The sequence below is a fragment of the Peromyscus leucopus genome, chromosome 9 (assembly GCF_004664715.2).
Source record: "Peromyscus leucopus breed LL Stock chromosome 9, UCI_PerLeu_2.1, whole genome shotgun sequence".
NCBI classification, from domain to species: domain Eukaryota; kingdom Metazoa; phylum Chordata; class Mammalia; order Rodentia; family Cricetidae; genus Peromyscus; species Peromyscus leucopus.
The window spans coordinates 47,328,600-47,354,293 of record NC_051070.1 but is presented as its reverse complement, the minus strand read 5'-3'; the positions used below and the strand labels follow the sequence as shown (position 1 = coordinate 47,354,293).

Here is a 25,694-nt window from a genome sequence, read left to right as displayed (position 1 = left end):
AGGTATGGTCTTGACATGGGCACCTTTAGTTTCTAGTCACCTTGAGTTTATTAAATAACCAAGGCACAATAAAGACTGAACAATGCTGTCATTCTGAAGGGCTCAATGGGGGAGGCTAAGTAGCCTCGTTCTGATCAATCTCAGGACAAGGACAGTGCCAACTGATCACACACCCTTCCCTTACAAATAACAGTAGATCACTATTATGTTTTGTTGTAATTTAAAATGTTCCAAAGAAGTTCTTTTTTTTTTTTTCCCCTAAAGGGTTTCTCTGTGTGGTTTTGGTGCCTGTCTTGGATATGGCTCTGTAGACCAGGCTGGCCTCGAACTCACAGAGATCCGCCTGGCTCTGCCTCCTAAGTGCTGGGATTAAAGGTGTGTGCCACCACCGTCCAGCAGAAATTCATTTTTTAGACCACATTTTAAAAACAGCTACAATAGCCGGGCAGTGGTGGCTCCGGCCTTTAATCCCAGCACTCGGGAGGCAGAGCCAGGCGGATCTCTGTGAGTTTAAGGCCAGCCTGGGCTACCAAGTGAGCTCCAGGAAAGGTGCAAAGCTACGCAGAGAAACCCTGTCTCAAAAAAAACAAAACAAAACAAGAAAAAACAGCTACAATAGACACTTATTTAAAATTGTCTTCATAGTCCAAGGCTCTTGCCTGTCAAAAATTCTAGCCTACATCACCATGGGCTACTATTACATATGTAGGAGAATAACGTATGGTGATAAATATAAAAACAAAAGAATTCTGAAAAGTAGGAGAAAATGCCACTTACATCTACTCTTCATGAACTCCTACCATGCACTTTGGTTAATACTTGCTAATTCTACCTTCAGTTTACAGATGGTGAAACTGCAGTCTAGCAAAGAGCAAGCCAATGCAGATCCCAGTGAGTAACGAAGTTCTGACTCAGCAGTCAGCTTCAAAGCCCACTCTCTACAATACACACTCTCCCTACCTACATTCTCTCCCTCCCCTTTAAAAAGTAGAATGCTGTTTCTTACCTCCACCCAACTCCACTTCTGAAACAGTATTTATCAGCAATATAATTAATTCAGAAGTAAAGCAGTCCACCTAATAATTGTTTTTAAGAGCATTAGGGGAAAAATGGCCATATATGAGTAATAGACACATTTGAAGCATTATTATTCATTCAGAGAATCCCCAAGTCAAAAACTCTTGACTAAGTTTTTTTACTCTGATTTATTGTCTGCAGGACACATGTACAAAGCCATACCCAGCAGCATGTCTGTGTAAGGCTAGGGATGGCAAGGCAGAGAAATCCCTGTGGAACTGGCCAGCTCTCAGCTCAGTGAGAGACCTTGTCTTCAAAAACTGAGGACAGGTATAAGGAAGACACCCAGTATTGACCTCTGGTCTCCACATGCACACATACACAGCTCCACCCCCACATGCACACACATGAATTCACACACACACACACCCCAAATAAACAAACAAATGGGGGTCAATCCACTTTCCTAAGAAATTCCTGCACAATGAATCTCATCTTGCTTAATGCCTGCTTCTTGAAGGGCCTGGATTAAAAAAATCAATTTGGTATAAATTTAGAAAATAATTATTTGCTAAACAAAATAATTTAATGAAATCCCTTAGAGCATTTTCCTCTGTTTTAGTTTTAAAATTTTAAACTTCAGAAAAACACTGAGAATAATAAACACGTATGTGCACCAAACCTATACTGGACTAAATTCAACACATTCTATGCGTGATACAACTTAGATATAATTTCCCAGGAAAATGCCTATGAATTCAAAGTACAACTGCTCTGCTCTACTCCCCAAATTCACAGGCACTAAGACAACAGGACAATTAGTTGTTGAATTTCCCAGGGTTTTGAATAATAAAAATGAGAGGGGATTACAATAAATAATCTGCAGCCACACACAAAAGGGGGAAACCCAGAAAGGAAGAAAAAGTGAGAGAAAGAAGTGGGGGATTATTTCCTTCTGGAATTGGGCTGACACTGTGACTAGATGAAACTAATCAACTGCAGCTAAAAGACCCTACCCACACTATGATGCCAGATAGAGATGCTGGGTCAGACACTGAACACTCAGAAAGTACTGCAGAGCACGAAGGAAGACCAAGGTACCCCTGCAACACTGAACCTGACTGTGAGGGAGGAAGTCAAAAGCAGCACCGTAGCCAACTCACAGCTGGGCACAGTTGCGTGACCAACTCACAGATCTCCCAGCCTAATCAGATACCCACGCATCCATGGGAATGTTGCATCATTTATTTTAAGCTCCATTTTGGTGTGTTTTCTTACCCAACAATGAACTGGTAATGATCTCAAGTGGCTGATGGAAGTAAGGCAAGTCCTATCTGGAGGAAAGAACTTTGATGTCAGAGATTAGAATTCTCAAACACAGACTATGAAATAACTATGTTGTGAGGAACACAGTAGTAATCAGCTAAGATATCTTGAAACTCTAAAAACACAATAGACAGAACTTAAACATCATCGGATATGTTTAATACCTGGCTAGACGTAAGTTAAAAAAATCATTCAGTAAAGCTAGAATATGAAACAATAAATTTTGCTGAGTATATAGCATGGGGGAAAAGCAAAAAAAAAAAATTAGGATATGCAGAAGACATAATGAAACAACTGAGCATATGTTTAAGACATTTGTTCAGTCAGGATTTCAGAGGGAGGATGAAAAGTAGAGACAGAGACAACACTTAAAGCGATGTCTGAAAGTGTCTTGTGACTGAAGAAAAACAGCAATCAACAGTCACAAAGCTCAATGAATCCTATGGCTTCAGGTTAGAGGTTGCAGCTTAGAGGAGCAACGTACTCACACACAAAAACTACCCTACTGAAACTGTAAAGTATCAAAGATAAATCCCAAAAGCTTTCCATGTCCAGGAGCCGGTGAAGGATTCTTTTCCTCTGGGACCATAAGCCAAAACGAACTTTTCCTTAAGTTGCTTTTGGTCATGGCATTCTATCACAGCAATAGAAGAGTAATTAACACAGTGCCAATCACAAAAGACCAAATACTGTGATTCTACATATATGAAGTTTCCAGAATGGATAACTACAGTACAGACAGCAGCAGGAGAGTTGGAGTGGGATTAAGGGGTGACTGCTAATATTATTTTTAATAAGATGAAAATGGTCCAAAATGGGATGCTGTGACAGGTGTACCACTGTAAATACATGAAAACTAGCAAATTGTACCCTGTAAGAGTGAAATGTGAATTACTATTTGCTGTGGGATGTCCTGTATGCTATAAATATATGTTGCTATGATTGATTGATAAATAAAATGCTGATTGGCCAGTAGTCAGGCAGGAAGGATAGTGTAGGTGGGACAAAGAGGAGGAGAATGCTGGGAAGTGGAAGGCTGAGTCAAGGAGACACTGCCAGCCACCACGATGAGACGATGTTAAGATACCGGTAAGCCACGAGCCACATGGCAACTTATAGAAATGGGTTAACTTAAGATGTAAGATCTAGATAGTGAGACCTGAGCCATCAGGCCAAACAGTTTAAATAATATAAGCATCTGTGTGCTTATTTGCATCTGATTGACTGCCAGTCAGGGCGGGACTGGAGATAACTCCAGCTACAACTTTTCAATAAAATTATACTAGAAAAAAAAAAGTAACATAATGCAAATATACCTTTTCTTTATAACTACTAAATAATGTCAAACTGACCTATAGGTAAGATTGGGATTATGAAAAACTGAGAAATTCAAAGTCAGGAAGCTTACACTCAGAGCTAATTATCCCTAAATATCATTCTTTGGAATGGCTTGGTGAGGAGAATCCCTGAGAACCCGAAACTAAAGTGATTACTACAAGGTGAGAGACAGAACCCAGATTTGCTCTCACAAAATCCAAATAAGGCAGATTTGAAAGAGGTAAACCACTAACAATGAATGAGCCATTTATCATTAGTGTGTAAAGGTAATGGCAGAATATGGAGAGTTTATAAATATCCTCTATTCTATATTTAAATTTTCTATGTAAAAAAAACATACGTAGCAAGCTTACAAATATTAATAGTACTATGAAATTAGTTTTACAAGAAAGATACCTATGTTTCTACAGAAATGATTTTTCTATAGACAATGATTTTCACATAAATCTGACTGCTGAAAAGCTTACATAGCACTTCAGTAGCCACCACAATAAAGCAGAGTTCTTTAGAATGAAAGTCTTACCACTTATATATGATTTGGTTTGACATGAAGCTCATCGAACATGATTCTTACTACTTATTTTTTCTTTTCTTTTTATTAAGAGATTTTCTATTCGTTTTACATCAGTCATGGATTCTCCTGTCCTCCCTCTTCCCACCCCCCAGCCTTGCCCCCCAATCTACCCCCTATTCCCACCACCTCCAAGGCAAGATCTCCCCTGAGGAGTCAGCACAGCCTGGTACATTCAGTTGAAGCAGGTCCAGGCCCCTCCTCCCTTCACCTAGGCTGAGCAAAGTTTCTCAGCATAGGCACTAGGTTCCAAAAAGCTGGCTCATGCACTAAGGACAGGCCATGGTCTCACTGCCTAGGGGCCCCCTAAACAGTTCAAGCTAAACAACTGTCTCACTTATCCAGAGGGCCCAGTCCAGTTCCATGGGGGCTCCTCAGCTGGTGGTTCACAGTTCATGTGTTTCCACTAGTTTGGCTAGTTTAGGTGTCTCTGTACTTTTCCCAATCATGGTCTCGGTATCTCTTGCTCATATGATCCCTGCTCTCTCTCTTGTGGATTGGACTCCTGGAGCTCCACCTGGGGCCTGGCCATGGATCTCTGCATCTGCTTCCATCAGTCACTGGATGAGGGTTCAATCATGACAGTTAGGGTGTTTGGCCATCCGATCACCAGAGTAGGTCAGCTCAGGCACCCTCTCTTATAAACTACTTATAAACTATCCCTAGAGCCAAGTAAGCCTAATCAGTGGTCAGTCGGACAAAATCTCAATATGCCAACTAAAATTAGCTCCAATGAAGACTAGTAATTACAACTGGAAGGACCTAAACTGAGTTATAAAGCTATTGTTTCCACTGAAGAGTAACTAGACACAATCATCATAAATGTAGACTTTTTTGTTTGTTTGTTTTTGTTTTCTGAGACAGGGTTTCTCTGTGTAGCTTTGGGCCTTTCCTGGAACTCACTTGGTAGCCCAGGCTGGCCTCGAACTCACAGAGATCCGTCTGGCTCTGCCTCCCGAGTGCTGGGATTAAAGGCGTGCGCCACCACCGCCCGGCAGAAATGTAGACATTTTTAGAAAAGCATTTAAAACAATGTTAGAATCACAAATATCCAGACATAAGGTAATCGAGGTACCGTGCACTGCCTGATAGAAGCCAAGATAGAATCCTGTAAAACAGACTATCCATTAGAATGAACAAAGACAATGGGTGTCCACTTTGTGGACACTTTGCCCACAAATGTGAGAAACATTCCTCAATCTTCAGAAGAAATGAGATGAACTATATTATATCTGTAGCTGTGTAACAATTAACTTCAAAATGACACTGGGTTGGCTTTTATATGAAACTGGTAACCCCAAACCATGGTGGAATCAAGTGCTGAATGTTGTCTCTCTTCTCCCTAACCCTTTACTCTGGTGGCACTTCTCAGTATTTGGAGATGGTGAGACCACAGCACCAACCTCCTAATCTGTGAAGCACCAATCTTCTGCACTCCCCATGCCCTTTCAGAGACTTCACAGTCTGCAGAAGCACCATTTTCCTTAGAGGGGAGAGCAGGAGGCAGAGCAGCTGGACTAACTCCTGGATGTGACCTCTACCCTCCATCTCATCCTCCTTACACATCCTTCACTCTGGCATGGTCAAGTTCCTCTCCCTCACCCGCTGGAAAGGCCACTTCCGTATGCAAGAGGCTTTATTTGCTGGTGTGAAGCGCTGAGGTGCTGGACGCTCACGGACACTTTTCTCCTTCCCCCAATAGAATTCTGCTGGGCTGGTTGGTTGGTTTGTTCCCTTCTCTTCTGCTTCCACTAAACTTCCTTTCTCATCATCTTCTATAGTCAAACCCCTGGACAACAGGAGCCAGGTCTCTTCAAAATACTTAGTTTCCAGGCTAGCCAATCCCTTTATTCTCACCTTTTTATTTTTCTCCCATAAGCTGTCATTCTAGTCTCAAAACAAGTCTCTCAGATGCCATCTCAGATGGGCTTGGGAATACCAACCCCAGGCTGTCATGTATTTAGTCTCTATATCCCCAGCTTTCTGAAATAACAACTTCAAAGCTACAGAATCTATTAGAATATAATTCACTCAAAAAGGCAGTTGCAAGGGGGAAATATTCCATGTACAAAGCACCTCATTAGCGTAGAAAAATGTCATTTGGTGGAAATGATTTCATTTCAAGAAGAAAAAACTCCTCAAAAGTAATTCAAATAAATTACCTGCATCACTGATTCAACTGACATTCACTTTCACAAGTGCTTTCACTTGCTAAGTCATGTCAGAAGAAAAATATTAAAAGTTTTAAGTTAGAGAAAGAAAAATTAATTGGAGCCTCAAATTAAATGATAAAGTTACCAGCCTATGTGTCTCAAAGAACTAACTCATTTCTTATTTACTTAAAAAGAAAAGGAAAATATATGTTGCTAGCACTCTCTGGTCTGTCTTAACACACAGTGCTTCTGAAGCTGAAATATTATAATATTTCTAGACAATACCTGTATCTATGTAAAACCCGTGATTAAAAATGTGAAAAGCAGTGTACATTAGAGGGAGACAATGTAAAGTATTAGTCTAGAAAATGCAACGGTGGATCTATGAATTAAAACTCAAAGTAGAAGTTGGGTGAGGTGGTGCCCGCCTTTAATCCCAGCACTTGGGAGGCAGAGGCAGTCGATCCCTGTGGACTTGAGGCCAGCTCATCAAAGTAGTGCTGGAGATGGCTTAGCCAGGAAGGCACTCATCCCCGGTGACCCAGCTCCACCCCAAGAACCCACATGGAGAAGCAGAGAAGTGGCTCTCTGACAAGTTGTCTTCTGACTCCCCCCAACACACACACACACACACACACACACACACACACACACACACGAAGAAGGGGGAAGTGAGGAGAGGAAAGAAGGGAGAGAGGGGAGAGAAAGAACCAGCCAACGCATACACACATGCTCCAAGACCTGTCTTGACTCCTCCAGAAGCCATCTGTAAGACACGGTCTGAAATGTTGGGCAGTGCACTTGTGAGGGAGTTGGAGGTGACTGTCCCGAAACACTGGAGAGACTGGGGAAAAGGAACAAAAGAAGTCAATGGAGAGACTAGTCTAGAAAACCAGTGCTAGCCGAACCCACTGTAGAAACTTGCTTAATCCAGCGGCAGAACTCTGGAAGGCAGCACAGGACACACTCTCTGAGTATCCCAACTTGGGGTTAATGGAAGAGCATTTCCTCCCACTAATTCTTTGCAGGTCAGACTGACAGGCTGTCCACAGGGTTAAGAGTTAGTAGTCTTGCACTCTGTCCATCCCTCCCTGTGGGCAGGCTGGCAGGCAGAAGAAATAGCTCTCTCAGGCAGAGACAGAGATGCCACAATGTAGAAACTGGCCCAGGTACACAGAAATACTAGAACCAAGGGACATGCATGGGTGGGCACAGACATCATTTATGCCAGTTCCAAACCACAGGAGCCTGTCCTTCACTTGTGCATACAAGAAACATCAGTGTTCACCAAGACACAGCAGGAAAGCAGTGAAAACCGCTCCAAACCACGGTTTTCCCTTTGTTCGACAGTATAGGTATTCATCTGAATAAATGGCCAAATTACAGTATGGAACAAGTTACACAGTAAGGAAAAATCTATTACATCACCACAGCCATTAAATCCTAGGGTCATATGCAAGATACCAAAGCTGTAAACAACCCTGGGTGGGAAAGGTTTTCTTCTATCAAGAGAGATGACTATACTTCCTTCCATTCCTAAAACATTCTCAAGAAAGGCTTCAGAAGGAAGGGTTGAGGAAGATACCAGCAAGCATCTGTTGGAACAGCTAGTGAGTATATCTGTAAGAAAGGGTGCAGGCAACCACTGATACACATGTGCTTTAAAACGCCAACCAGAACAGACCTCAGCTGCAGCTCTCTTCAAACACAGCAGGCTTTCAGTACCCACTGGCTCACCACTAACGTTTCTCCCTGGCCAGGCCACACACAGCTCTCCACTCCTACTAGATGGTAGGGAAAGACAAGACTGTGGTTACATTTCAGAACCTTAAGCTGCTAACTGAGTGTTTTTGTATAATGGAATATAAAATGACCAAAGAAATTTATTTTAAATTTAAACTTAGAGAAATTAGTTTCTCTCTTCTTTTGATCAATTATCTTTCATATTCCAAGTAATAAACTGATATTGTAAACTGGAGTTTGCTAAAGTTATAAACACTGCCCCTCCTTGAGACACACACTCATTATACAAAGTCTCATAGAATCCTTTATTTGGTTGTTAACCTCTAATTGGAAAGCCTTCTTAGATTTTGGTCATATTAGATTAGCAATACTTTGCATTTCCAAACATATCTGTTAGTAACTTTTTGTTTGTTTGTTTGTTTCTGTTTTTTCAAGACAAGGTTTCTCGGTGTACTTTTGGAGCCTGTCCTGGAACTCACTCTGTAGACCAGGCTCATTTCGAACTCACAGAGATCCGCCTGCCTCTGCCTCCCAAGTGCTGGGCTCAAAGGCATGCACCCCCCCCCCCCCCCCGTTGTTAACTTTACTCTGACAAAGGAAAAACAATCCAATATTCAGTGAACAGCAGCCCCCTCAGCATGATCTCAAACGTGACACCAGTGCCTTGGTTGCCCTAGAAACCATTTTCTACTCTTAAGCATTTTCATCATACAAATTTCTTCAGTCTGTAGAATGATCATGCCACCAAAGCAGTAAGAAAGACTCGATGAACTGCATCTTCTCAAAGTGATGCCATGCAGTACTCAGCCTAGGTATGGCTGAGGTTTCTATTGTGGCTATGAGGGAGAGAACAGCAGAGGCATCTAAAAGGTCCAGACTGAACCAGGCCATGAGAGGAGAGTGGGAAGGGGAGAGTGATAGAGGGAACCAAGAGAGAGCTGAGAATCAAGAGAGCACATGGCTGAAGTGGCTGGGTTACATAGGAATCAGAAGCTGGGGGAAGGGAAGCCCCTGGACTGGAGGGGCTTAGGGTAGGGGGTGGGATGAGAAATGCTGAGAGGAACCACAGGTAGTGAGTGAGTCTGAGGCCAAGAAGACACTTTGGTATACTAAATAGGCACCACAGCCATTTGGGACCTGACACCCTTGAAGTTCCAGGACAAAGGAGGCAGCCGTTCTCCATACACTTTCTCTGCTTTTTATGTCTTCAAAAAATTCACCATAATAAAAACTCAAAAAGTGGGGTTAGAGGGTGGAAAATCCAATTTTATTTTTTTCCCTTGAAAAATCCTATAAAATAATCCTCTGAAAAATACAAGTGAGAAGCTAGTCACACTTCAATTTGTTTGCATGTTTCCCTTTGCTATACCTGAGTTTCTGAACCTGAGTGAACATGGACCAGAGCACAAAAGACATCTTTCCAGGTGGAAGAATTTTCTTTAAAAGCAGTAAAAAGCCACATTTAAAACACTCTGTGTATTGTTTTCTTTAGTGAAGGCTGCTATGAATTAACAAAAGTATGCTTTATGTCATGGTAAATACCCCCATGTTGTTTTAAAAGAATAAGCTCAGAAAAATAGCTATGAAAAAGAGGGTACTTAGTAAATGCTTTAAAATATCAATATAAGGAAGCAAACGCAGGTAGCCCTGTGGTGGCGGCCCGCAGAGGTAGACGGGCCTGGTGGTGGCGGCAGCAGCAACATACAGGCCCAGCAGGGGCCCACAGAGGTAGATGGGCCCAGCGGCGGAGACAAGCAGACGCAGGTAGGTCTGCGGTGGCGGCCCTCAGAGGTAGGTAGGCCCGTGGCGGCAGCTGGCAGAGACATACAGGCCTGGCGGCGGCCCGCATAAGCAGACAGACCCAGCGGCAGCCAGCAGAGACATACAGGCCCAGCGGCAGCTGGCAGAGACATACAGTCCTGGCTGCGGCCCGCAGAGACAAACAGACCCAGCAGCACCTGACAGGGACATACAGGCCCGGTGGCGGTGAACCGCAGAGGTAGACAGGCCGGGCGACGGAGAGGACGCAGCTTGGAACAGGGACGCCTCTAATCCCAACACCTGGGGAAGAAGCTATCTCCGTGGGACGGAACCAGAACAAATCTGAACACTCCGTCTGAGGATAACCCAGGGCCCAGCTGCTGATCCTGTGAAACGCAACAACTTGGAGGTGTTGGTGAGATTACCCCGCTCAGCTGAAACCCATCTGGGAGAGGATTCAGATGCCTACAGTTGGAAGTCTGAAGAAACAAGATCAGCTGAGGAGTTGACAAATGAACAAAACGTGACCTGGGAACACAGAAGGCGGCACTACCCAGCCACCAAACCAGATCACCAGAATCCTAAGTATATACTTCACCGACTGAGATCAGCTGCCCCTGAAGAAATAGCCCAATAGCACCAATTTAACCAAGAACCCCTACTAAACCAAGACTAAAAATTAGAACAAGAGAGGCACTCTCAGACACAGACACCACCTGCACTGCACAGAGGAAGAGATGAGTAGACGCCAGTGCAAAAATACAGGCAACAACATAAAGACCTATATGGCAACACCAGAACTTAGTGATTCTATACCTGCAAGACCTGAACATACCAAGACAGAAGAAACAGAAGAAATCAACCCTAAAAATGACTTTAAGAAGATGATAGAGGCCCTTAAAGAAGAGATAAAACATTCCCTCAAAGAGGAAATAAAAACTTCCCTTAAAGAGGAAATGAAAAACTCCATTAAAGAGGAAATAAAAAAACTCCATTAAAGAAATGGAAGAAAAAACGAACAAAAAATGGAAAGAAATCAAAGAAAGCCAAGAAAAAGCAATTAAACAGATGAAAGAAACATTCCAAGATCTGAAAAATGAATTTGAGACAATAAAGAAAACACATGCTGAGGGAATGCTGGAAATAGAAATCCTGACTAAACGAACAGGAACTACAGAAACAAGCATGACCAACCGATTGCAAGAGATGGAACAGACAATCTCTGACACAGAAGACACAATAGAGAAAATAGATTCGTCAGTCAAAGAAAACACCAAAGACAAAAAAGTCGTAACACAAAATGTCCAGGAAATTTGGGACACCATGAAAAGACCAAACCTAAGAATAATAGGGATAGAAGAAGAAGAAGAAGAAGAAGAAGAAGAAGAAGAAGAAGAAGAAGAAGAAGAAGAAGAAGAATACCAACTCAAAGGCACAGAAAATATATTCAACAAAATTATAGAAGAAAATTTTCCTAACCTAAAGAAAGAAATACCTATGAAGATACAAGAAGCTTACAGAACACCGAATAGGCTGGATCCAAAAAAAAAGTCCCCTCGCCACATAATAATCAAAACACTAAACACACAGAACAAAGAAAAAATATTAAGAGCCGCAAAGGAAAAAGACCAAGTAACATATAAAGGCAAACCCATCAGAATAACACCAGACTCCTCAATAGAGACTATGAAAGCTAGAAGATCATGGACAAATCTCATGCAAACACTAAGAGACCACGGATGCCAACCCAGACTATTATACCCAGCAAAACTCTCAATCACCATAGGTGGAGTAAACAAAATATTCCAGGATAAAACCAGATATAATCAATACCTGTCCACAAACCAAGCCCTAGAGAAAGCACTAGAAGGGAAAATCCAACCCAAAGAAGCTAAACACATCCATGAAAAATCAAGCAATAGATAATCCCACACCAACATACACCACAGAAGGACAACACAACAAAACCACAAAAAATAACAGGAATTAACAATCACTGGTCATTAATATCCATCAATATCAATGGTCTCAACTCACCTATAAAAAGACACAGGCTAACAGAATGGATAAGAAAACAGGACCCATCCATATGCTGCATACAAGAAACACACCTTAACTTCAAAGACAGACACTACCTCCGAGTAAAGGGCTGGAAAAAGGCTTTCCAAGCAAATGGACCTAAGAAACAAGCTGGTGTAGCTATTCTAATATCTAATAAAATAGACTTCAAACTAAAATCAATCAAAAGAGATCAGGATGGACATTACATATTTATCACGGGAAAAATCCACCAAGATGACGTCTCGATTCTAAACATTTATGCTCCAAATACAAAAGCACCCACATTCATAAAAGAAACACTACTAAAGTTTAAAACGCACATCAAACCCCACACATTAGTAGTGGGAGATTTTAACACACCACTTTCACCAAAAGACAGATCTACCAGACTGAAACTTAACAAAGAAATAAAGGACCTAACAGATGTTATGACTCAAATGGACCTAATAGATATCTACAGAACATTCCATCCTAACACATGGAACCTTCTCAAAAATTGACCACATGCTTGGACACAAAACAAATCTCAACAGATACAAAAAAACTGGAATAACCTCCTGTATCTTATCAGACCACCATGCCTTAAAGTTAGACCTCAACATCAACAAAAATTATAGAAAACCCACAAACTCATGGAAACTGAATAATGCCAACCTGAAACATCAATGGGTCAAGGAAGAAATAAAGAACGAAATTAAAGAGTTCCTAGAATTCAATGAAAATGAAAGTACAACATAGCCAAACTTATGGGACACTATGAAAGCAGTGCTAAGAGGAAAATTCATAGCTCTAAATGCACACATAAAGAAGATGGAGCAATCCCATACCAATGAATTAACAGAACAACTGAAAGCTCTAGAACAAAAAGAAACAAACTCACCCAGGAGAAATAGACGCCAGGAAATAATCAAATTGAGGGCTGAAATCAACAAAATAGAAAACAAGAGAACAATACAAAAAAAATCAATGAAACAAAGAGTTGGTTCTTTGAAAAAAATCAACAAGATAGACAAACCCCTAGCCAAATTAACCAAAAGGCAAAGAGAGAGCACCCAAAGTCACAAAATCAGAAATGAAAAGGGAGACATAACAACAGACATCGAGGAAATCCAGAGAATCATCAGATCATACTTCAAAAACCTGTACTCCACAAAAATGGAAAACCAGGAAGAAATGGACAATTTTCTGGATAAATACCACATACCAAAATTAAATCAAGACCAGATAAACCATTTAAATAAACCAATGACCCCTAAAGAAATAGAAACAGTTATCAAAAGTCTCCCAACCAAAAAAAGCCCAGGACCAGATGGTTTCAGTGCAAAATTCTACCAGACTTCCAAAGAAGAACTAATACCAATACTCTTCAAAGTGTTCCACACAATAGAAACAGAAGGAACACTACCAAACTCTTTTTATGAGGCTACAATTAATTACCCTGATACCCAAACCACACAAAGATGCAACAAAGAAAGAGAACTACAGACCAATCTCCCTCATGAACATTGATGCAAAAATACTCAACAAAATATTGGCAAACCGAATCCAAGAATACATCAAAACAATCATCCATCACGACCAAGTAGGATTCATCCCAGGGATGCAAGGATGGTTCAACATACGAAAATCAGTCAATGTAATACACCATATAAACAAACTGAAAGAAAAAAACCACATGATCATCTCCTTAGATGCTGAAAAAGCCTTTCACAAAATCCAACACCCCTTCATGATAAAGGTCTTAGAAAGATCAGGAATACAAGGAACATTTCTAAACATAATAAAAGCAATTTATAGCAAGCCAACAGCAAACATCAAATTAAATGGAGAGAAACTCAAAGTGATACCACTAAATTCAGGAACAAGACAAGGCTGTCCACTCTCCCCATATTTATTCAATATAGTACTAGAAGTTCTAGCTAGAGCAATAAGACAACAAAAGGAGATCAAAGGGATACAAATTGGCAAGGAAGAAGTCAAACTTTCACTATTTGCAGATGATATGATAGTATACATAAGTGACCCCAAAAACTCTACCAGGGAACTCCTACAGCTGATAAACTCCTTCAGTAAAGTGGCAGGATACAAGATCAACTCAAAAAAATCAGTAGCCCTCCTATACACAATTGATAAAAGGGCTGAGAAAGAAGTCAGAGAAACATCACCCTTTACAATAGCCACAAATAATATAAAATACCTTGGGATAACACTAACTAAACAAGTGAAAGACCTTTTTGATAAGAACTTTAAATCTCTAAAGAAAGAAATTGAAGAAGATATCAGAAAATGGAAGGGTCTCCCATGCTCATGGATATGTAGGATTAACATAGTAAAAATAGCAATCTTACCAAAAGCAATCTACAGATTCAATGCAATCCCCATCAAAATCCCAACACAATTCTTCACAGACTTGGAAAGAAAAATACTCAACTTCATATGGAAAAACAAAAGACCCAGGATAGCTAAAAGAATCCTATACGATAAAGCAACCTTTGGAGGCATCACAATCCCTGACCTCAAACTCTATTATAGAGCTATAGTAATAAAAACAGCTTGGTACTGGTATAAAAACTGACATACAGACCAATGGAATCGAATTGAAGACCCTGACATTAATCCATGCACATATGAACACCTGGTTTTTGACAAAGGAGCCAAAACTATACAATGGAAAAAAGAAAGTATCTTCAACAAATGCTGCTGGCATAAGTGGATGTCAATATGTAAAAGATTACAAATAGATCCATATCTGTCACCATGCACAAAACTCAAGTCCAAGTGGATCAAAGACATGAACATAAATCCAGTTACACTAAACTTAATAGAAAAGAAAATAGGAAGCACTCTTGAACGCATTGGCACCGGAGACCAATTCCTAAATAAAACACCAACAGCACAGACCCTGAACACAACAATTAATAAATGGGACCTCTAGAAACTGAGAAGCTTTTGCAGGGCAAAAGACACAGTCAATAAGACAAAAAGACAGCCAACAGAATGGGAAAAGATCTTCACCAACCCCACATCTGACAGAGGATTGATCTCCACAGTATATAAAGAACTCAAGAAACTAGACATCAAAATACTGAACAGTCCAATTAAAAAATGGGCTAAAGAGCTAAAAAGAGATTTCACAAAACAAGAAATAAAAATGGCTGAAAGACATTTAAAGAAATGCTCAACATCCTTAATCATCAAAGAAATGCAAATCAAAATGACTCTGAGATACCACCTTACACCTGTCAGAATGGCTACTATCAAAAACACCAATGACAGCCAATGTTGGAGAGGATGTGGAGCAAAGGGAACACTCCTCCACTGTTGGTGGGAATATAAACTTGTACAACCCCTGTGGAAATCAGTATGGCGGTTTCTCAGAAAATTAGGAATCGAACTACCTCAAGACCCAGCCATCCCACTCTTGGGCATATACCCAAGGAATGCTGATTCATACCATGAAGATACATGCTCAGCTATGTTCATAGCAGCACTATTTGTAATAGCCAGAACCTGGAAACAACCTAGATGCCCATCAACAGAAGAATGGATGGAAAAAATGTGGTACATATACACAATGGAGTACTACTCAGCAGAGAAAAACAATGAAAGCATGAAATTTGCAGGCAAATGGATGGAACTAGAAAAAATCATCCTGAGTGAGGTAACCCAAACCCAGAAAGACAGTCATGGTATGTACTCACTCATAAGTGGATTCTAGATATAAAATAAAGAACAATCAGACCACAACCCATAGAACCATAGAGGATATATATATATATATATATATATATATATATATATATATCATGGAGGTCCCCTAGGACGACTGTGGCTTATAATAAATTTTGGTTTACTCAATTATTGAAAAAAAAATAGCCAAATGAATGGAAACACATGAACTATGAACCAAAGGCTGAGGGGCCCCCAGCTGGATCAGGCCCTCTGAATAGGTGAGACAGTTGATTGGCTTGATCAGTTTGGGAGGCAACAAGGCAGTGGGACCGAGTCCTGTGCTCATTGCATGAGTTGGCTGTTTGAAACCTGGAGTTTATGCAGGGACACTTGGCTCAGTCTGGGAGGAAGGGACTGGACCTGCCTGGACTGAGTCTACCAGGTTGATTGCAGTCCTGGGGGAGGATTTGCCCTGGTGGAGGTGGGAATGGGGGGTAGGCTGGGGGTAAGGAGAGGGGGTGGGAGGGGGGAGAATAGGGGAACCTGTGGCTGATATGTAGAACTGAACGGTATTGTAAAATAAAATAAAATAATTTAAAAAATTAAAAAAAAAAGATTAAAACATAAGAAACTGATAACTGACTTGGAGAATATTAGTAATGACTAAAACTCATGAGACTATAGATGTAGAATATACAAAGAGCTCTTGAAAATCAATAAGAATAGAATTAAAAATCAATTAGAAAAATCTAATAAAAAGATAAAAATTAAAAAAAAATCAATATAAGGATAAAACCTCAAGAGTAGCCTCCTAAAAGCATAAAAACTTCTAAAGACTGCAGAGAGTTGGGATAGAGAAACAAGAGCATTCACAATGGCTATGGTAATAGGAAAGAAAATGGTCCCCAATAGGCCCACCAAGAGTGGCACTATTAGGAGGAGTGGCCTTGCTGGAGTAGGGGTGGCCTTGTTGGAGGAAGTGTGTCACTGGGGGCAGGTTTTGAGGTCTCAAATGCTCAAGCCAGGTAGTGTGACATTCACTTCCAGCTGCCTGCTGATCCAGATGTAGGACTCTCAGCTCCTTCTCCAGCACCATGTCTGCCTGCACACCACTATGCTTCCCACCATGATGATAATGGACTAAACTTCTGAAACTGTAAATGAGCCACCACAATTAAATCTTTTCCTTTTAAGAGTTGCCCTAGTCATGGTGTCTCTTCACAGCATTAGAAACCCTACAAGAATTAATTGAATGGGTTCAATCACTTCTCTTGGCTCCTTCAACACATTACCCACTATATAACCTTTGTGCCCTCAAGGAGTTACAGCCAATAGCTTGTACATCGAAAAGCATAGCATTGAAGTGATACATACAGCCACACACAGTCTTAGGCAGTACAATTTACCAGAGTAATGATGAAGAAATGGCACAAATATAAAACGTGTAATTAGACATCTTTCCAAAATTGATTTACTCAACTGGACACGTCTATAAGCCAAGGCAGAATACCAAGTTTGAGGCTGGTTTGGGCTATAGAATAAGAATCTATTAAAAAAAATTTTTTTAAAACTTAAAGAAGGAAATCAAGCCAAATTAATTTGTTTATCATCACCTAAGCCACGTTAAATCTACCATACATTCCTGGAGCTGGGCAGGGATACCAGGGTTGGACTGTTTGTTTTAGAATATATGTAAAATGGTCTAAAACCAAAGTTAAACTTCCCATGTATTTCTCTTTTTTAAAATGCTATTTTTTCCATAAAACTGACTTTACGTCCACCCTAAAATCTACTTACATCATTATTAAATGTTCAGGTCTACAGGCTGCATGATCTGGATCAACTGTGTAAAATCATCTCTCTCATCAATAAATTAACATACTACCATGGTGGTAGGTTTACTGAACCGAGTAAATGTAAGTTTGTGTACATCCACTATTGTAAATAAAATAAGACCATAACAGGTTATCTATTTTTTCTATTCATAGGCTATTGTTTAATAATAAATTAAGTACTTAATCATATGCCTCAATAAAAACCCCTTCGATTTTTTTTCAAGCCAAGAAGCCAAGAGAAGATGAAATGCACAGCCACTGCAGTAAAGAGCAGGCAAAAAGAGCCTCCCTTCCAACCCTGCTGCGCTGTGACTGTCTTCCACACCGCCTCTGAACAGCACTGGCCACTCAAAGTGGGACCAGTGTGGCTGGGGGACAGGGGCTACAATTTTTTTTATTTTTATTTATTTACTTGAAAGCTCTCAACATTCTATGTAGGCTCTTAAATTAAATAAACAGTATGTGTCATTTTTAAAATAATAAGCCAATAGTAGAGTCTTTCTTTTCTTTCAAGGGAATTACTATGCCAACAGTGTCAGAAGACAGCTCTAAGTGATGACAGTACGAAGGAAACCAAACAAGCCACCTTTTCTTTCTGTAATACAAATAGAGAGCAAGGAAAGCTCGCCACGTGGTATTTTCTAAGAATGCAGGGAGAAAGTAGGGGCAATAGCACAGACCTGTCATCCAGCCCTTGGAAGGTGAGGAGAGGACATCAGAAGATCACTCTCCACTACACAACTGGAGGACAGCCTGGACTACATGCGGCTCTTTCTCCAAAAGAACAATAAAGATGATGAGGCACAGAAAGTACGGTACGTTGGCTCACATCTGTAAGGTAAGTGGGCTCAAGCACAAAGACTGCCATAAGTTTGAGACCAGCCTGAACTACAGAGAGAGTTCCAGGACAGCCTGGGTTACAGAGTGAGACTCTACCTCAAAAGGCAGAAAAGCAATAAAAGAAACCACAGCTGTTCAAAGAACTGGGAAAGAATCCTGCCTGTAACGTAAATCTTGATGTTTGAAAAATACCAACAACACAATTTGAATACCACTCCCAAGGGAGGCTTTAAAAATAAGTAACTAGGGCTGGAGAGATGGCTCAACAGTTAAGAGCACTGGCTGCTCTTTGCGGAGGACCTGGGTTTAATCCCCAGCACTCACTTGGCAGTTCACAACCATCTGTAACTCCAGTCCCAGGGGATCTGAAGCCCTCTTCTGGCCTGCTCCAACACTGCACACACACTGCACATGCAGGCAAAAATCTCATACAGATAAAGTAAAATTAAAACTAAAGGGCAAAAAGACAAATGTAAAAGCAGAAAAATTAAAATGAAATGTTTAAACACCGCAGCTCCTGATGTGACTAGAATGAATGAATGGTGTTGGAAAGATGGAGGGGAGAGGGTGGGCTTTTTTGTTGTTTTTGGGTTTTTTTCCAATTAATCTGGGGAGGTTCTTTTGGGGAGGCATGCTGCAGGGGTGAGTGGTAGATATGGAGGGACTGGGAGGTGAGCAGGATTAGGGTGCATGATGTGAAATTCCCAAAGAATCAATAGAGAACTATGTTTTTTAAAAAATGAAAATGTTTTAAAATTAAATAGTCAATGACTTAGTTTCAAAACCTCCAGGAAATAACTTCTCTTTTGAAACCAGTTTGTCCATGCTGACTTGGTCTGTAAAGATGCTAACTTATCCCTAAGAACTTGGAAGCAACTTCATGAACTGGAAGTTAAAGAAAACCAACAGGAGAGAAGACAAGCATCTTTGTATCCCCCGCCATTCTCCCTGGGTGTGACAGTTTTCTAAATTCTTCAGGTTTGTTTTACCAAACTGGAAATGGCCAGGTTTGGTCAAAGGTAGGTATCAAAGTATTTCAAGAAAAGGTAAATATGAGGCTAGAGAGATGACTCAGCATTTAAGAGTACTTGCTGCTCTTCCAGAAGACCTAAGACCCCTGATGAATGGCTCACAACTGTCTGTAACTCCAGCTCTGGGGATCCAATGCCTCTGGCCCCCATGGCACCTACATTCATATGTACATACCTACCTATACATAATATAATAAAAAATAAATCTTTTTTAAAAAGAGTAGGTAAGTATGACATACAATAAAAGTAAAGATGTGTTAATGCTTTTTGACTTAAGTTCCAAGTTAACTCCAGTTCCAGAGGATCCAATGCCCTCTCTGGCTTCCTTCAGGACCAGGCACACACATAGTGCAAAAACATACATGAAGGCAAAACATTCACATACATAAAAACAAAATAAAGCAATCTTTTTATTTAACTAGGAAAATACGATGGGCCAGAAATGATAGATGGAGCCTTCTGAGGAACAGTATTCTAAATGTTAACTGATGCACAATGAAAACATTGTCAGTAGGATCATGACAATACAGATGACGAAGAGGAGGCGGCACTACCAAATTACAAAAATGCACGGCTGTCATGGCTAAACAGAATGTAAGCATCTTCTCTCCTATTCTGCCGAGTAGTCAGTTTCACTGGGAACACTGGACTGTTAAGTTTCTCATTGGTGTAACTTACATTGCTGTGGGATGGTCTGTATGTCAAATTGCTCTGATTGGTCAATAAATAAAACACTGATTGGCCAGTGGCCAGGCAGGAAGTAGGTGGGACAAGGAGAGAGAAGAATTTGGAGAAGCGGAAGGCTAAGGCAGAAAGACACTGCCAGCCACCGCCATGACCAGCAGCATGTGAAGACTCCGGTGAGCCACAAGCCACGTGGCAAGGTATAGATTTATGGAAATGGATTAATTTAAGCTATAAGAACAGTTAGCAAGAAGCCTGCTACGGCCATACAGTTTGTAAGCAATATAAGTCTCTGTGTTTACTTGGTTGGGTCTGAGCAGCTGTGGGACTGGCGGGTGACAAAGATTTGTCCTGACTGTGGGCAAGGCTGGAAAACTCTAGCTACGTTACATCACAAATGTCTACCAAATTACAGTTCTAAATTCTAAAAAAGAAAAACAAAAAACAAAAAACAAAAAAACCAGAAGAAAAACTAATCTTGTGAGTACATACTCTATACTTCCAAAATAGCTCTCATATCTAAGCACTGAACTTCCATCATTGCTAGATATATAAAGGACACTACTTAATTCAGTTCCAAAAACCATACTGGTTTTCTCTGGTTACACTGTAAAGACATATAGAGAAGCACACTCAGTCATGCTCATACAGCAACTCCAGAGCAAGAGTCCTCTAGAGAAGCAGCTGTGGGGCTGGGACCAGGAAGACAAAGATGGGAATCAGTGTATCTAAAATCCTCTAGAGTCTTGAAAACAGACTATATTATAGTACTTACAAAACACAACAATCGGAAGACGTTAAAAACTGGTCTCTAAACTTTCCTAAAGGTTTAAACTACTACACCATAAAAATTGAGGGCTGGCTCTGCTGGCCCCGGGAAGCAGATCAGTGTCCCGCTCAGCCTTCATCAGAGAAGCTTCCTCCTGCAGTAGAAGGGAAGAAATACCCACAAGTGGACAAGGTGCAGAAAGAAAGCAATTTTCGATAATAAAATACATAAAAACAAGAGTAAGGCCGGGCATGGTGGCGCACGCCTTTAATCCCAGCACTCGGGAGGCAGAGCCAGGCGAATCTCTGTGAGTTCGAGGCCAGCCTGGGCTACCAAGTGAGCTCCAGGAAAGGCGCAAAGCTACACAGAGAAACCCTGTCTCGAAAAAACCAAAAAAAAAAAAAAAAAGAAAAAAAAAAAAAAAAACAAGAGTAAGTCATTAAATTTTAATGAATTTGTCATTCCCAATATTATTTAACACTATTCTAGTTTCCAGGTTCTTTCTTTTAGTCTGTCCTTGGTTTATAGCTACCACATAAGCCAGCTCTAATTTCTAAACACATACTTGAGTATGGACTGCACAGACTTCCCTTTTACTCTCTTTCAAGCACTGAGTAAAGGAACAGTTCTACTATTAGGCTCAGTGTTCCACAGTAGACAGTTCAGGCAGCTGGCAATAAATCTACAAAAAACCACCACAAACCTCGGTGGCAGCTCAGGAAATATAATCCCCTCACTTTGTTCCCCTCACAAGTGCTGAGACTGCTCTGATGGGGAGGAGACGGCACAGGAAGAAGTAGTAGCCGGTCTTCCCTCCTCCTGTGGGGGCCTTGTCACTTAGTCACCTGGGAAACAAGAAAGCCCAGCACAGTTGCTAAAGTAGACAGGGCTTGGAGCTAACTGAGAAGTGACATACAGGAAGAAGGGATGTGGGGAGTGGAGGAAGGCCTGAGTGGTGTGTGTTGTTGACATGGTCACGGCCATGTTAAGGACCACAGCCTTAGATCCAGACTTTCACCAGAATGAGGCTTGGAGAGATGTCAAAGCCTCCCTCTAGTCCACTACAGATGATAATACTGTGTGCAGGAAATGTCCACCCCAGAAGGCTGCTTCTCTATGAAGACTGCTTGAACCCAAGATTAGCTAAACTTGCCTTCTCATTCAGCTGTATACCATAAACCCCGCCTCCTTGCTTCTCCTGTATGCAATAAGTCTGCCTCTCCGTTCAACTGTGTAGATTAAACATGCTGAGCTTCCTAGGTGCTGAGGCTCCTCCACTGGAGTCCAGGCTACCCAATTCCAGCTTTTCTGTGTGACCTTATGCTCGTCTTTTCTTCATTCCTTTACTGCCCCAGACGGGTCAGTCTCTGGGCTGTGCAAGGACACAGCAGAGAGACAAAAGAGAATGCCATGGGGCTCAGAAGCAAGGATGCAGCAGAAGTTCTGCTACCTTACTTTTTGTTAGGATCTTCCATCAAACCAGGAGCTCACCTAACGACGTTGATTAGCCATTTTTCATTGTGATCATTTGAGCAGGAATGACATCTATAGACTCATGTTTGAAGACTTGGTCCATAAGGAGTGGCCATATTAGGAGGTGTGGGCTTGTTGGAGGAAGTGTGTCACTAGGGGGTGAGCTGTGAGGTCTCAGAAGCTCAAACCAGTCTTTTCCTGCTGCCTGCCAGTCAGGATGTAGAATTCTCAGCTCCTTCTCCAGCACCATTTCGGCCAGCACACTGCCACGCTTCCCTCCATGATAATAATGGACTAAACCTCTGAACTGTAAGCCAATTAAATGTCTTCCTTTATAAGAGTTGCCATGGTCATGTTGTCTTTCCACATCAAGGGAAACATTAACTAAGCCTGTTGGTGGTAGTGTACACCTTTAATCCCAGCACTTGTGAGGTAGAGGCAGGCAGATCTCTTTGAGTTCAAGGCCAGCCTGATCTACAGAGCAAGTTCCAGGACAGCCAGAGATACACAGAGAAACCCTGTCTCAATAAACAAAAGAAACCCTCTCTTGATAAACAAGAGGGGGGGAGGGAGAGGGAGAAAGAGAACGGAAGGAAGGAAGGAAGGAAGGAAGGAAGGAAGGAAGGAAGGAAGGAAGGAAGGAAGGAAGGAAGGAGCGAGCGAGCTCTAACTAAGACAGCCATCAAGCTTCAGGAATCCACTTGGTTCAAGCTAACCCAGTGCTGGGATTACAGACCTGCCGCCATGCCTGACTTTTTACAGGGGCACTGGGGATGTGAACTCAGGTCCTCACAGCTGGAAAGCAATTTACCAAAAGAGCCATCTCTTAATCACGGGGAGATGCTTTAAACAAATATTTCAGCAGAAGCAACTAAGAAGGCTAATCACAGAATACCTAAGAACTTTAGTTCTCATCTGCATGGTGGAGCCCCTGAGGTCCCTCCCCAAGGGACCCAGGTTTTGTTTTTTTAAAGATTTATTTATTTATTGTGTATACAGTGTTCTGCCTGCATGTATGCCTGCAGGCCAGAAGAGGGCACCAGATCTCATTACAGATGGTTGTGAGCCACCATGTGGTTGCTGGGAATTGAACTCAGGACCTCTGGGCCATCTCTCCAGCCCCCTCCCCACAGAGTTTTAGGGAGAATTAAACTGACAGTACATGGCTAGGCAAGTAAAATGTCAGGAGAAATATTACACTTAAAGGAAACTGACTATGAATCAGGTCCAGTGTAAAAATATGCACTATACTCCTTATTTTCAGTCTTGGGGTTTTTTGTTTGTTTGTTGTTTTTTTGACAGGGTTTCTTTGTGCAGCACTGGCTGTAGACCAGACTGGTCTCGAACTCACAGAGATCCACCTGCCCTGCCTCCCGAGCGCTAGAATTAAGGGCGTGTGCCACCACCATCCACAGCAACCTCTCCCCCACACGGACACAGGCATGTTATTGCTCTAAGATTGCTACCGAGTAGTGCAGGAGGAGCAGTACCTCTATAGTGTAACACATAAGGAAGGGCTGCTTATGTAAAGCACACTAAGCTAGCATTCCTCAGAACTGGGGCCAACGACCCCTAGGGGATCCTCCAGATCTTCTGGGTACCCACCAGGTCCGAACTACTTTATTAAAATATGGAATTGCCTTTTCACTGCTCTTAGCAACAGTGGGTAAAAGCGGTGGTGCCACCACAAATCAAGGCAGTGACAACAATCTGCACATCGGTTTGCTTCACTACCGTATACTCCAGGCTCTGGGGGGTTTGTTTGTTTGTTTGTTTTAAAGTTGGTTTCCCGTCAGATGTCTCCCTCAAGTATACAGACTTTAGCATTCTGTAAAGGCAAATGCAAGGCACACACAAAGCACTTCTGCTGCTCCTGGGTAACATGACTGCCTTAGCGGATGGACACACAGGGTGTGAGTAAGTCTGCCTATTTGTTTTCAGTTGGTTTGAAAAAGCAAATCAACTGACTGATAAACCAGTCATTTGCACTCTAGTATCTGGGCAGTATTTTTTTCAAAATTGAATGAGAAACACTCGTCCTTTCAAAGACAACACCTCAACTCTACTTAACAAAGACAGCTTCTCCAGAATATTACGTCTGAAGAGCTTGTGCCCAGTGTCTTAAGCTCAGCAGCTTTCTAATACTAAGATTCTCATCTGAGAAACTCACCAATGCTGCTAATGAACACAAGCACTCTCAGAAACCTAACCACACAGGTGGCACTGCCAACACCAGTTCAAGTCCAGGAAGGCAGGGTCCTGCTAAGGGACATACGCTGTGCAAACACCAGCTCAAGTCCAGAACCCAGCCTCCAGTGAAAGATTAGCCCAAGAGGAACACAGACACTGAATTTGTTTGTCTGGATTTGTGGCTGTTGTTTTTGGGAGAAGAGGGGGTTGAGACAGGGCCCCTCTATGCAGCCCTAGTTATCCTGGAACTCCCTATGAAGACCAGGCTGGCCTTGAACTCTCCTTCTCCTGGAATTACAAACACGGACCACCATACTTGGCCTTTGATAAGTATTCTAATCTGTCAAAAATTCAAAAATTTGAGCCATAGCTGGGCAGTAGTAGCACACACTTGTAATCCCAGCACTTGTGAGGCAGAGGCAGGTAGATCTCTATGAATTCAAGGCCAGCCTGATGTACAGAGCAAGTTCCTGAACAGCCAGGGCTGTTACAAAGAAATCCTGTTTCAAGAAAAGAGAAAAAGAGAGAGAAAGAGAGAGAGAGAAAGAGAGAGTGAAAGAGAAAGATAAAAAAGAGAGAAAGAAAGAAAAAAAAGAAAGAGAGAAAAGAGAGAAAGAGCAAGAAAGAGAGAGAAAAAGAGAGAAAGAGAAAAGAAAGAAAGAAAGAAAAAGAGAAAGAAAGAGACAAAGAAAGAAAGAAAGAAAGAAAGAAAGAAAGGAAGGAAGGAAGGAAGGAAGGAAGGAAGGAAGGAAGGAAGGAAGGAAGGAAGGAAGGAAGGAAGGAAGGAAAAGGAAAAAAAAAGTCCAGCAGTATGTCTGTTTCCCAGCTTCTGCTAACTTTTTAGAACAAAGCTAAGTAAAAGTCTCTGGGGCAATTAGTAATATACATCTATAGCTTTAGTAAACAGCAGAGATCATGTTTCAAACCAGTGGAAAAACAATCTAATGAGATTTTGAGTGTTAACAGGCTCACATGCATATACAAAGAGCTGGAATTCAAATCTCTCAAAATCAAGTATCATATATCCCATTCTTCACAATGGGGTAAAATGCAGCAGTAATGTTCTCCATAAGCACTCAAAACTTTAATTTAAAACAGAGGCACACCATACTTCAAGCTTTGCTCACTACCTTGCAAGGCAGAACCATCCACAGCAGATTCCAAATTCCTCAGTAACAGTTTAAATTTCAAGCGAACAGTAATTCAGCATCTCAAGGAGATTTTTCATCC

General features: G+C 41.5%; 1 protein-coding gene across 1 annotated transcript in view; it reads right to left on the bottom strand.

Annotated features, from left to right (window-relative positions):
• Positions 1-25,694, bottom strand: part of Gtf2f2 (general transcription factor IIF subunit 2) — a 134,793-nt gene that overhangs the window by 82,636 nt on the left and 26,463 nt on the right. The window lies entirely within an intron of this gene.